This window comes from Typopeltis vanoorti, chromosome 12 (assembly GCF_054136105.1).
Source record: "Typopeltis vanoorti isolate ZY-2024b chromosome 12, IOZ_Tvanoo_1.0, whole genome shotgun sequence".
Taxonomy (NCBI): Eukaryota; Metazoa; Arthropoda; class Arachnida; order Uropygi; family Thelyphonidae; genus Typopeltis; species Typopeltis vanoorti.
In genome coordinates, this window is record NC_143560.1 from 108977206 (window position 1) to 108990942 (window position 13737).

The window sequence follows — 13737 nt, forward strand, 5'->3', positions numbered from 1 at the left end:
ATTCTTTTAGCACTCATGCCGATATCTCATCAGTCCCTAGTGAGAATTCTTATTCAGTTTGTACAACATCTCTGATACCTCCTCTGCATACACCTGAGTTGCTTCATCCAGTGAAGAGGTAGCAGTGAACTCAATGTTGCATACATCAGGTTGATAGCTTTTAGCAAAATGGATACTTGTTTGTTGAATAATCTCTTCTGTATTTGTTGTCCTCACACCAGTTACATTCAGTAGAGTTATTCTTTCATATTCATTCTTTTTTTTGCTTGCAGCATATCGATAAAATTCTTTGGGATTTAGCTTGCAGAGCCAGTTTCTTTTCATACTCAGACTTAGCTTTCCATACAACAGTTGTGACTCTTCTGGCCTACTGCTTATATAACGCTCAACATCCCATGGTATTCCTATCACATCATCCTTTTATTACGAATCTCTTGCTTGATAAGATTACACATCCATTTGACTCCTAGTCTATTTATTCTTTGAACTCTCTGGACACATTCTGATATTGCATCATTTAAGTATTTAAATGTTTCCCATGCACTGTCAGTATTCTTTCCATCCAGCAACTGATACCATTCTGCCGAACTTGGTATACTCATCAGTCAGTCATAATTTCCCGCTTTGTAGTTTAGCATGTAACCTTTTCTGAATAGAACATTCATAAACTTAGTCGCTTCCCAAGTGAGTACTGCATGTAGTAACTGAAACATACTCTAACACTATAATCAAATCTAACACTCTTTGACCTCAAGTTCCTTCTGTCACATGCTGCTTAAGAAAGTTGTCTCTCAAAAACTCGATAAATTCATTCTTCTCATGAGATTTTGCTGCTCCCCAATCAATGTTTGGATAATTAAAGTGCTCCCTTATGATTATTCTTTTTGCACCCATTGTCTTTATTTTGTGATGCATTTCTTCATCACTAGCAACCAATCCCTTAAGTCTGTAACAACACCCCACTGTGTATTTGTTTTTGTTAGATTCCACCTCACACTAGATAGCTTCAAACTCATTGCCACATGAAAAACTGTTACTAGTATTACAACTGTAGAGTTAATTTGAGGGAAGACTGGATTTGTATAAGAGGGACTGCCTACACTTGAATGTGTTTGGTATCAGGGGTCTTGAAAAACTAATAACTGGTATGACACCTAACACAGAGAGTCAGGAAAACTAAATTATAATGCGAGGAATGGTGAGAATAAGTATTTAAGAGTGACATTGTTATGTAACTGTGTTAATGATGGAAATGGGCATTATCATGGAAATGATTACAAGGAGAGAACACTTTAGACTTTGTGTTTTTTGGTTTGGACCCATCAAACATGAGCAAAAATGTTTGCATATATAAGGCATTAAAGAAGAACAGAGGTCTGCAAGTTGTCCAACTGTGTCACACAGACTACAGACAAGAGTATACAAAAGAACATTCAGTTCTTATTATGTCTGTACATGAATGCTAGGAGTATCAAAAACAAAGGTGTAGAGTTTGTTGCCTTGGTGAATATGTTGGGAACTCAGATTGTAGGCATTAACCTGGCTATCAGAATCAGACATACTGACTGGTATTGGGTGTAAAGGGTACAGCATATCAGGAGTGTTTTATTATTAAGCAAAAGTTAATGTAGAATACACTCAATGGACAAAACATTAGAGATACTTACCCTAATAGCTTGTCGGTCCTCCTCGAGTGCAAATAATACCTGTACTATCTCAGGTATTGACTCCACCAGATGCCTGAATGTTGTCAGAGGTAATTCCATCCATGTCTGTTGCAACTTTATCCACAACTTCACCTTAGACATCAGTCCCAGACACGTGGATCTGATGTCTTGCTTTATGGCACCCCAGAGAGATTTGATTGCATTTAAATCCAGGGACCTTGTGGGCCACTGGATTGTCCTAAACTCAGATGAGTGTTTCTTGAGCCATGCCTGGGTGGTTGCATCCCAGTGGGGTGCCACATTGTTCTGCTGAAACAAGCCATGAAAGTGTGTAGGTGATCAGCCAGCACAGTCTTGTAGCTTGAAGTGTTTAAGAATCTCTCCAGACACACTAAGGACCTAAGTCGACGGCCAAACTTCTTTGACCGTCGACCCCTTCAAGAGTTTCTTGACTTTTTATCGACCCCTCTATTTTACTATTACGTAATTATAATAGGACAAGCAAAAAAGACACTTATGTGAGTTTTTAGATTGTTTATTTTATAGTTACAATGTTTATTGTATGTATAATATAGTATATATTATTATATTACTATTACTATCACTAGCAATATCACTGGTATTACTAGTGATATTAATAAACTACTGGTATTTCTACCAGCCCTCTCAACTCTTAAAAATAGAGAAGTTTAGTTCGTGACTGAATAACAATTGAATTATATGTATGTTGATGAATTTTAGAACATGAACGCTCACTTGTATGTCGATGCGCAAAAATGAGACTGGGATCGAATACGTGTAAGTATAAGTAAATAAGAACCGCGCATGTGTTGCACTCTCGCTCCCGCCGGGCAGGAACCATAACATCCGTTTATCGGTAAATACGTCATTTTGGCCTACTTGATTGGCCTCAGTAACTATTTTCATGACCTTGCTCCATCTTACAGGTCCTATTCATGTCACTATTCCCACGATTCACTCTTAATTGCGTTATCATTCAAGATGGAGATGATCCAAGTTAACCGAATTAAATATTACCCATACAGTGATGTCTTATATTTTTCTATCGACCCCTGAGCCCGAATCAACCCCTAACAATGTTATATCGACCCCTGGGGATCGATATCGACCACTTTGGTGACCACTGACCTAATGTGTCACATGAGAAGAAGGCTCTCCAAACCATCACAGAACCAGTGCTGATTTTTGGAGCCTTGAACAGAGCCGACCTGGCACAACGGGGTCATGGCTTCATGCTGTTGACGCGACACCTGCACCCTATCAGCTCAGTACAACTGATAACAGAATTCATCAGACCACATGACCATATGATTCTGGTTCACTCTGTAGAGGTCCAGTTTTGATGGTTCTGACACTGGATGAGGTGCAATGCTTAATGACGAGCTGCAACGTCATTAAGCATTGCGCCTCATTAGGGCTGTACACGATTAGGGCATCAACTCCCATAGCCCATGGTATGCAGAGTACACATACCATTTGCTCGCTGACTCTTCTTTGACCTCCAAAATTGAAACTGGATGTGATTTGTGCCACCGTTGCTCTTCGGTTGGCCTCTCCCTTGAGAATCCTAGGGTTCTTACCACTTGGGCGATAGAATGACCCATCTGTCTTGCACCGATAATACGTCCACGATCAAAAGTCACTAAAATCGTCACGTTTACTTATGTTCGTCAATTAAAGTAAACACTGAGGCTTCCCAATTTACTGTTTGGTTACTGTCTGCCCTCAGTTTGGTTAGGTTTTGCTCTGCAAGGAGATACCAGTGTCAACTTCCCATCACTCCTATCTCTAATGTTTTGTCCATTGAGTGTAATTTCTGTTTGGAAAAGTTTCATTATCATAAAGCAACAAAAATTAAAGAGAAAAAATAAAAAATCTGATATGCTTATGTGAAGAACACTAAATGACTTAAGTTCAGCTGGATTTAGTGTTAGAATATTGTTATTATTATTATGATGTGACACCTCCGAGGAGTCCAAAGACTCATCAAGAGCAGCACCTACTCTACAACTCTCTTTCTCCACCACTCAAACCATCAACTGAAGCGAACCACATCATCTACATCAACAGCATCTACTGCCCACTACCACCACTAGTTTGTTCACAGACAATCACAATCCATGCCCACGGCAAGATTCGAACTTGCAGCCTCTTGGCTGGGGAGTAGATACATTAACCACCTGACCAACCAGGCCGGCAATATAATATTAGACCGGGTTGAAATATAAGGAAAAATATTTAAGTATAATAGAATTATAAGATTGGGTTGATGAGAAAAGTAATTGCTTATAGAGATCAGCATGACAGAACTTGTTTTTGTAATTTAGTTGTATAGTATTTTACAATAAAGTGACAGTCATGCTTTGTACAAGACTGTTTTTTCAAAACTACAGTACATAATCAGAGAGCAGATACACCTACTGATTTTACCTTTAATCAGTTAAATTTACTGTGATGCCAAAATTTTATTATGAGCAGTCAAGTGGTTAGGAATGGTGTTAGCTGGATAATTCATTCCATGTAAATAGTATGGAGCATACCATCTAGACTAGACGTGCTGGATCTAGAATACCTATGCCTTGATTTGGTTGCCTGGATTTCAGATGGAAAAAAAAATACTATACAGAATCTAGAAATGAGTAACTAAGATACTACTTATGTATGATATCTGGAATTTGAAACACCATTTCAAATTCAAATAACAGAGGATACACAGGGACAAGGGTCTTGGATTTGATCACCTCATAAGAGGAAATGTTATTATAAATGGGGTGTCAAATCTTCTTCCAGTTGGTAAGAATGACCATGAAGTGATCAACCCCTGGACAGTTGCCAGCCATATGAGGTGAGAAAGGGATATATGTGAAACTAAAATGCTGGTGATCATGTCAAACTCAGGAGACAGCTTCCGTCTGTATCATTTAATGAAGAATTGGATGGAAAGGAAATTAGATGAGACTTTTGACTTCATGGAAGTCTGTTGATAACAGAATCCAATATAACAAGTTAATCATGTTATGCCAATCTAATATTGATCCCCATGGTTAGGTATGTGTTGGGGGGGGGGGGAATCATTGGGAAATTGATAACTAGAACAAGTGGCAGGCTGTTTGTCATTTATCAAATTATTATTTGTACAAGGCAGAGATTTGACTAAGAAAACAGAAGATAAATACAAGAGATAAAGGACCTGAGGTGATTATGATAGACAAAGACCTGCAATTTAGGCACCATATTGCAAGAACTGTGAGGATAATACAATGAATTATGACAACAATGAACAGGATATTCACAAACACAAGTAAAGAGACCACTATTTAACTTATATATATATATATATATATATATATAATTGTTGTGTTGTTGTTGTTGCACAGACACCTCCATGAGTCCTAAGACTCATTGTGGGAAACCCAAACTATCAACACAATATCTATCATACTTCTCCTTGAAACCATTAATAGACAAAGCACTCACAGCTGACTCAGGCAACCCATTCATTCATACAGCACTCTCCAAGAAAACAATCTAGTCCTCATGGCCTTGCTTAACATACTCTTACCCATCTTCCAGGGATAACCTTTTGTTCTGCCCCTTCTAGCCAAATACTGAAACATTTCCCCTGCATCAATCTTATAAAAGCCTTTAAGTAGCTTAAATGTTTCTATTATACCTCTTTTTTTTTTGCCTATAAATCAACTTTTGCAATCCATAAATCCTCAATCTATCCTCATAGAGAGCATTCCACAGAACCACTCACCATCTTGGTCACTTCCTCATCCCCAAGAAATCCAGTTGACCAGATCTGAGCTTGATCCAGATGGGGTCATATGAAGACTTTATAAAGAGGTATGGTAACTCCCTTATCTTTTGCTTGTTAGTGTGTTCTTCAATGACCAGGTAATCCTGAGAGCTACCCTGGCTACTTTAACAATATGTCCTCTAAATATCTATATGTAAACTATAAAGTATCGGCGATACTAGCGTTAGCAAATGCAAGTGATCCTAGTACGTAGTACAATATCGGGCAACTCGTTGCAAAGGTGGAGGAGTTCAGATCGCTATTCTTAGGTATTTTCCATAATGTAAAAACACATTTCCTAGGAAATGTATGCTGTTATTACATTATGGTGGGATGTCACTACCCAGACCGGTTTCAGCCTTTTTTGAGGCTTCATCAGTGAGCAGCTAGACCAAATTAATACCAAAGTGTATAGCGAAAAGAACTTATATACTCTGCTCCAAACAGGTGCAACCATTAAGTTACTTAAATATAAAGAGCTAATAAGCTCTTTATATTTAAGATCTCTATATTTATCGCCGAAATGAAGCTTATTAGCTCTTTATATTTAAGTAAACTAAAAGGTTTTTATTTAGCAACAATGCAGTGGCAACAACTCATTCAGTGGCAACCTCCCTCGGCAGTCAGCACTGGGCTTCAACAGTTCCTCTGTTGATTTCGTGTTTGAAAAATATGTTATTTGTGTATTTATCGTTATATATTTCGGGATACTTTGTGCAACAGGGCCCCTACACACCCAATTAAAAAACCTAGTGAAGAATCACAGAAAAAGAGGCGAGTAATTGATCTTGAAACGAAGTTGCGAACAGTTCAACGATAGTGACGAAGCTACGATAAGTTCCTATCAGTGCTTTGAAAAGCTACTTCCATCATGCATAGAGGACCTAAACCAAAAGCTCATATCTCTTAGCACTATGACCATAACTGCTAAGGCACCAAGTCTCTTCAACATGTTGAAGGAGAAAGCAGGACCTGATTACGACTAAATTCTACGCTTCTTTCGGTTGGTTCATGAGATTCAAGCAGCGTTTTGCACTGCGTAATGTGAAAAGATATGCAGAATTGCAAGTTCTGATGAGAAGGCTGCCAAGGAGTTTGTGGAGAAATTGGATGAAATTATTAAGGAGGAAAATTATTTGCCACAGCAAATATTTAATATGGATGAGACTTGTTTCGCAAAAAAATGCCTGAGCGGACAATTCATCCACAAAAAGCTAAAAATCTATGCCCGGTTTCAAAGCTCTTTAAAGACCGTGTTACGATTCTGTTAGGAGGTAATGTGGCTGGATATAAACTGAAACCATTTATGATATGGCAGTGAGAATCCATGAACCTTCTAAAAACATTAGAAAGCATATTCTTCCAGTTCATTAGCAGAGATATGTCTCTGATATGAGTCGTGGATGAGAGGATGCATTAATCCCTGTTATGCGAGTGAAATGGAAAGCTATTGTGTGAAAGAAAATGTAGAATTTAAAATTTTATTAATTCTAGATAATGCTCCAGGTCATCCGTCTTATATCGGTTAAATTCACCAAATTCAAGGTCATGTTTCTCCCTCCAAACACTACATTGATCCAACCGATGGATGAGGGAGTTCGAGTAGTGTCTAAGGTTTATTATCTACGGAGAACTTTTTCACAAGCCATTTCTGCTAATGAAACAACAATTTCTACAATTCTAGAAAGCATTCAATATTTATCATGCTGTTAAAAATATTGCTGTAGTTTGAGATGAAGTGATCTCTCAATGTATGCGTGGCATATGAAAAAAGACATTAAAAAGGTTTGCGCACGATTTTGAAGTTTTGAAAAAAAAAAAAAAAATGAAGGCCTTTATAAATTGAGTGAAGAAATAGTGGGCCTAACAAACAACCTGAATCTCGAAGTGAACGATGACGACATAGTTCAACTCATAGGAAGTGCCTCTAGTACATAGTACAATATCGGGCAACTCGTACTAGGATCACTTGCATTTGCTAACGCTAGTGTCGCCGATACTTTATAGTTTACTATATTCAGCAAGAAACTCTCTGATTCCAATCTTTGAGTTTCTTATTTGGTTTTAAAACTATGTGGGATTTAATATCCCCTTAATTTAAGTAATGTTTTCATTGCCGAAATGAAGCTTATTAGCTCTTTATATTTAAGTAACTTAATGGTTGCACCTGTTTGGATAACTCGTTCGCAGAGTATATAAGTTCTTTTCGCTATACACTTTGGTATTAGGTCTAGCTACTCACTGATGAAGCCTCAAAAAAGGCTGAAACCGGTCTGGGTAGTGACCTCCCTCCATAATGTAATAACAGCATACATTTCCTAGGAAATGTGTTTTTACATTATGGAAAATACCTAAGAATAGCGATCTGAACTCCCCCACCTTTGCAACGAGTTGCCCGATATTGTACTACGTACTAGGATCACTTGCATTTGCTAACGCTAGTGTCGCCGATACTTTATAGTTTACTATATTCGGCAAGAAACTCTCTGATTCCAATCTTTGAGTTTCTTATTCGGTTTTAAAACTATGTGGGATTTAATATCCCCTTAATTTAAGTAATGTTTTCATTGCCGAAATGAAGCTTATTAGCTCTTTATATTTAAGTATCTATATGTATATGGATAGGTTGAAGGGAAATGTTGTTTCAGATGACACGAATGTCCCTTCAAAAGGATATTACAGAACATGTGGGAGACGTGAAGGGATCTAGAGGGTAGGACTGAAATTTAGAGGACATCTAACAAAAAATAGATAAAAAATGCAACAAACACACACACACACACACACACAGGAAAATGCCAAGAGATGATATGAACTGATTGGTTAGCATCATAGTGAAAATGGGATACTACCTACAAGGATGGATTGGGAAAATGTTATAGAATTTGCGAAACACAAAGAACGTATTTAACATGATTGAAGCATCAAAGTTGATGACAGAAACTTCTCAGAAATATAAAGGGGAAAGGGGGGATTTTTTTCATGGTACCATCACATCTAGAGGAGTGAATGATGCTGATAATGAAATAAGAAGCAGATTAGATTTTTTTTTTAAATAAAAATAGATCCATTGTCTAGTAAATACTAGTGTATATCCTCATAAATTAAGAAAATGTGAGGAGAGAGAGAAGAGACTGACTTAAGAAAAGAGGAGATAAGATTGGAAGTAATGAATTGTAAGAGAGTTGCCAGAATAGATATAAAGGAGATTATTCATAGGACAGCAGGAAGAATTAGAGGGAAAAGAGCAAGATCATCCCTAGAAAATGAGGGAAGGGGATAAAACAGAGAATGCCTGGAAGTTGTTTAAGAAAAGTGTGAGCAGGGGTATAAGGAGAAGGTTCTTTGTATGGAAAGTGGCTGGCCAGTGGAATGCGGTGTGTGACACTGTGGTGAATGCAAATTCATTAAATGAATTTTAAGCACGATTTGATGGGCTTTGTGTGTAATAGTGTTTGCATCCTGCGATGAGGCTTTTGACTCCATGGATGTCTGCTGTTAATAATAATAATAAAATGGATGAGGTTGTTTTTAATAAGGAAGAAGAGGTTTTGCATGGCACATGATGAAAATGCAGTTTTAGAGAAGATAGTGAATACAACAACACTAAATACAGTTGAAAAAACTTACCTTAAATTTTTTTTAATAGTAGTAACTCTTGAAGGAAAAAAAAACTTGGAAACCTATGGATCATATTAATATGATATGTGAGCTGAAATAATATTTTTTTTTATTGTTAATGTATTAACAAACACTCATGGGGTTAACAGACTAGATCTCACTCAAACAGCAACTTATGGAGTCAGGAAAGTAAAAATAATATATAATCTGAAACTTATTCACACTCTTCGCATTCACAACACTTTCTGGCAATGTATTCCACTCACTCATTGCTCTTGTACATTCCACTCACTCCATTATACATCTTCCAGGAATGGCTTTTTGTTTTTCCTTTCTGCTCTACTCTATTAATTCAATGAGATCTCCTGATCAACGTATCATATCATCTCTTTCAATAGCAATTTCCATTGTCATAATACTGCTTTAGTTATTTCCTACCAAAACAATCCAAATATACATCAAGTTTTGATTAATTTTACTGTTTCTTTTATTAGACCCTCCAAAATTTCTGCCAAATCCCCTAAGCATTTTTCACTGTGAATGGTGCAGTCACCACTATTTGTGATAGTAAAGAGATGGGTAGTTGAAAAGGAGTTGAATCCATTTTGTTGGTGGAAAAGGAAGATAGAATAGAAGAAAGCAAAATTAAAATATGAAATTTTGTTTTAATTTTTAATCACCATCCACAGAGATTATCCTTAAATGATGCCTTATTTTTTTTTCTTGACTTTTTTTCTCCTTGGCTACAAATTGTTTCAGAGTTCAGACTTCCTCCCCCGCCCCGCACACACACACACACACACACCACCACCACCTGTTACAAAATTAAAATATAAAAACACAATTTTGTCTGAAACTTCCATAGGAATTTATTGTTTTTGTAACTTTAGTGATTACATATTATAAAAATTATTACTACTATTACGTGATACCTCCATGGAGTCCAAGGACTCATCACGGGAGGATACTCTACTGTACTCTACTTTACCTCGTCAAATACCCTCTCCAATACTATCATCAATGCCATCTACCATCCATCATCACCAAGAACAATATTTTTTGTCTGTAAATTGCATGTTCTGAAGGCTGATTTGTCTGTGCAAGGGATGAAAAACCCAAGTGTCCAGGAGAAAAACCCTGCTACCTCTGTATGAGATCGGCTAACTCACCTTCAAATGAAAAAGCCCATATAAGGATTCCCCTCGTCATGACGAGAATCGAACGAGGTCTTTTCCAATCGAAGGGCACAATGTTCTGCTGTTCTTCCAATTGCGCTATGGAGGCAATCATATATACAATAATACTCAAGTTACCATATTTTGAAATCATAAGATAAAAAGAATAATACATATAATTTGTTTGCATTCATCGGTTTTTTGAATGTTATAATCAGTTTATAAAATTCTGAAAATATATCTATGTTTCTAATGGCACCATTTTCAAAAAAAATTATGAACATTTACTATAAGACAAACAAAGACAAAACAAGAAAGGAATGCATTTAAAATTATATGACATCATAGCAACACTAAGCAATTAAATATAAATCTGAAGGGGAAAAGAGATAAATGAAGACCTAGGACAATGAAAGTATAGTCCTTTAGATGCCAAAAAAAAACTTATAGCCCATGCCTTGAAAGAAAGAAAATTTTCTAAGCATGTGCTTTGACTTTGTGATGTTGCATCTTGCACTATTATATTTTCTCAAATCTTATCTCTACTTAAGACCAAAGCAACTACAGCCACGAAGCCAGTTGTGTCTCTAAATTGCATGGCAGTTTGTCTCTTTATGGGATGAAAAACCCAAGTTTCCAAGAATGTAAACTAAAAAATAAAAATAAAAAAATTAAATAAAAATTTAGTGCTTAGTGTAATGGTTCTTGTCTTATGGTTATAATTTCAGTGGCTTGAAAATTTTCCTGTTCACTTTTAGAAGTGTGTACAGCCTGTTATGTAGAAGCTTTGAGATTGATGCAATCATATTAATGTCCTTTTTCATTGACAGCTCTAGTTGACTCAAGTATCATCTATTGAATGAATAAACATTCCTCCAGTAAAGTTGTTTTTTTGCTTCAGTATTAACACACACACAACCCCAAGAAGGGTTGTGTGTGTGTTAAGCAAACTTAGTATTTTGAAATTGGAAAGGATGATTACTTTTACAAGATTAATTTTTGAAATCTGTAAATGGTTTGAATATGAGAAAATATGTTAAACTTGTTCTGTAGAATCTGATCATGTTACTGTCATTTATTTCAAACTGATATGATTGAAAAGACATATAGGGTGGAAAGAAATGCCCTTTAAAATAACATTTGGATTCCAATTCTTATACTTCATTACCATAATTTTACATTAGCAATAAAATAAAAGACACTGAAAAATCGAGAAAGAATAATAGATAAGAGCTGCTCTCTCTCTCTCTCTCTACACACACACACACACACACACACACACACACACTGTATGCTACTGGGCTATAAAGCTGAAATTTGTACACACCCGCATAAAAAATTTAGTATGTAACCAGTTTATCCCCCCCCCCCCCCACACACACACACACAAAATATATATATATTGAAATTTTGGAAAATGGTGCAAATTATGGAACATGAATTTGCCATTATGCATCTTGAAATACAAATAAATCATAAATCAATATTTTCATTTTCAAGGCAAGTGTTCAAACCCCCATCCCCTGCGATGAGTCTCTATGGAGGCTTGGAAGTAATACTATAAATAAATGCCGTTGTAGTTTTTCGAAAATATTCCAATTCGAATCAGAAAAATCGGACCTTCCAATTTTGTAAAATTTTATGGCATCTATTAGTGATACGCAGCACCAGATAACGTGGGTGGAGCTAGTTCTTATCTCCGCCCCAGACGCTGATTTACCACGCCACGGTGCTGATGATACGATAAGACTAATCAGTAGATCCTCATTTCTCACTGATTTCGAAGGAATTTAAAAATTTATTAAAAGTATTTAAAAAAAAAATAGGACCAAGCCGAAAGGGAAATTCTTAAGTTTGAAAGTGATTTTTCAAACTTTACACCGTTACAATTCCGCGCGCGCGCGTTATCAACAACTATTAATGTTTTCTTCACTCCTTGTGAAATCGCGCACACTTGGCTCCGCCTCTATGGAGGCGGAGTTACGAGTGTTTTGTTTGACGATCACGTGTATTTTCGGACCAGTCTATCTGCTTTACGGAGAGGAAAACTGACAACTCAGCATAAGACTTACCAGCTCATCTTCAGTTTGTTCGTTCATGTTTATACTTCGCCCTAGATGGGATTTGAACCAACCAAAAGGTATGTAGTTTTCTTACTGCACTGTACACACGTACTAAAAGTATGATAGAAAGTGAAAGAGTGTTTTTTATTCATAGCTGTGTGGAAAACTAACATGTAGTGTATCGTTCATGCAACTACTAGTTTAATTCAGAAAACTGATTCTTTTCAAATGTCAAAAATACAAGAAAATGTATTTTATGAAAAGTATGTCGTCCAGCTAACTTCTATAATACATATCAGTAGAGGTAAATAAACAGAGAATTCTATATATATATATATATATGACTAAAAAAAAATCCGAAACCAAAGCAAACCGTTCTGAACTCGTTTAAAAGCTGTAGATCTGCAATTTGAATGTCATTGTTAAAATTATTTAAAAATAAAAAATAAAAATCGGTAATATTGTAATTAACAGAACAATATCATGGATTAATTTCTTTTAAGTTGTAATAAAAATTGAACAGTGGATAAACGTAAATAAGACGTTAATATTCTTATAAATGGATATTAAGAAATTAAGGCTATAGTTACTTTGAATTTTTCTTTTATTTCCCCCTCCCCCAGTAATATACAGACGGTATAACGTTTCTATTAATAACAGTATTAATACTGTTTCTTTGAAAATAACTATGAGATGCATACCATAATTCATTTTATTCAACTTGACTTGGGAGAAACCTTGATCTAGATAAAGCAAGTTTCGTTCTTCACAATGCTTAATTAAAATTAGCCATGCCGGCTAAAGAGAATCCCAAACAGTTTTTTCGATATGTTGCAAGTAAAAGAAAAATGTATACGGCAGAATGATTTTAAAGAATGCCAATGGTAGGGAGGTAACCGAATCACTTGATATAGTGGAATTACTGAGTGAGCACTTTGCAACAGTATATCATCCAGGTGGTGATATTGCAGGAATGAAGGAACCAACAGTACGGGAATTGTGGTTAATGAAGTGGAGGTGAATAGTCTATTACAAAACCACAATATGAATACATCTGTGGGATTGGATGGTATACCAGCTCGAGTCGTACGTGAAGCGGCTAGAGAATTGTCAGTGCCCTTGACCATTTTGTTTGTCTCAGGTCTGGGTTAGTCCCGAGGGGGGGGGGTGGAAAGATGGGAAAATAATTCCACTGCATAAAGGAGGTTCCAAGACTGCTGTTGTAAATTACCGACCGATCAGGAGTCGTTGTCAAGGTCTTGGAGAAAGTAGTCAAGAGGAAAATGCAGGAATGGATAGATGAAAATGGGATACTGTATGGGGACAGCATGGTTTTGTGAAGGGTAGATCATGCCTCAGTAACTTGCTCACGTTTTATAACACAGTGA

At 36.4% G+C, this 13737-nt stretch overlaps 1 protein-coding gene and 1 long non-coding RNA gene across 13 annotated transcripts in view; one reads left to right on the forward strand and one right to left on the reverse strand.

The window, feature by feature from the left end:
• The window catches only part of LOC150101128 (DGAT1/2-independent enzyme synthesizing storage lipids-like), a 178860-nt gene that overhangs the window by 141552 nt on the left and 23571 nt on the right, over positions 1-13737 (reverse strand). The gene's annotated exons all lie outside the window — the stretch shown is intronic.
• Positions 1-13737, forward strand: part of LOC150101129 (uncharacterized) — a 160184-nt gene that overhangs the window by 141089 nt on the left and 5358 nt on the right. For 3 of the 10 annotated variants that reach the window (XR_016549131.1, XR_016549132.1, XR_016549130.1), the window contains exon 1: positions 12362-12426. The exons of 6 other annotated variants lie outside the window; for them this stretch is intronic. This is a non-coding gene — a long non-coding RNA (uncharacterized LOC150101129). Of the gene's footprint in view, positions 1-5424; positions 5527-12361; positions 12427-13737 lie in introns of those variants that run through there. One more of the 10 variants, XR_016549141.1, reaches the window with a different exon arrangement.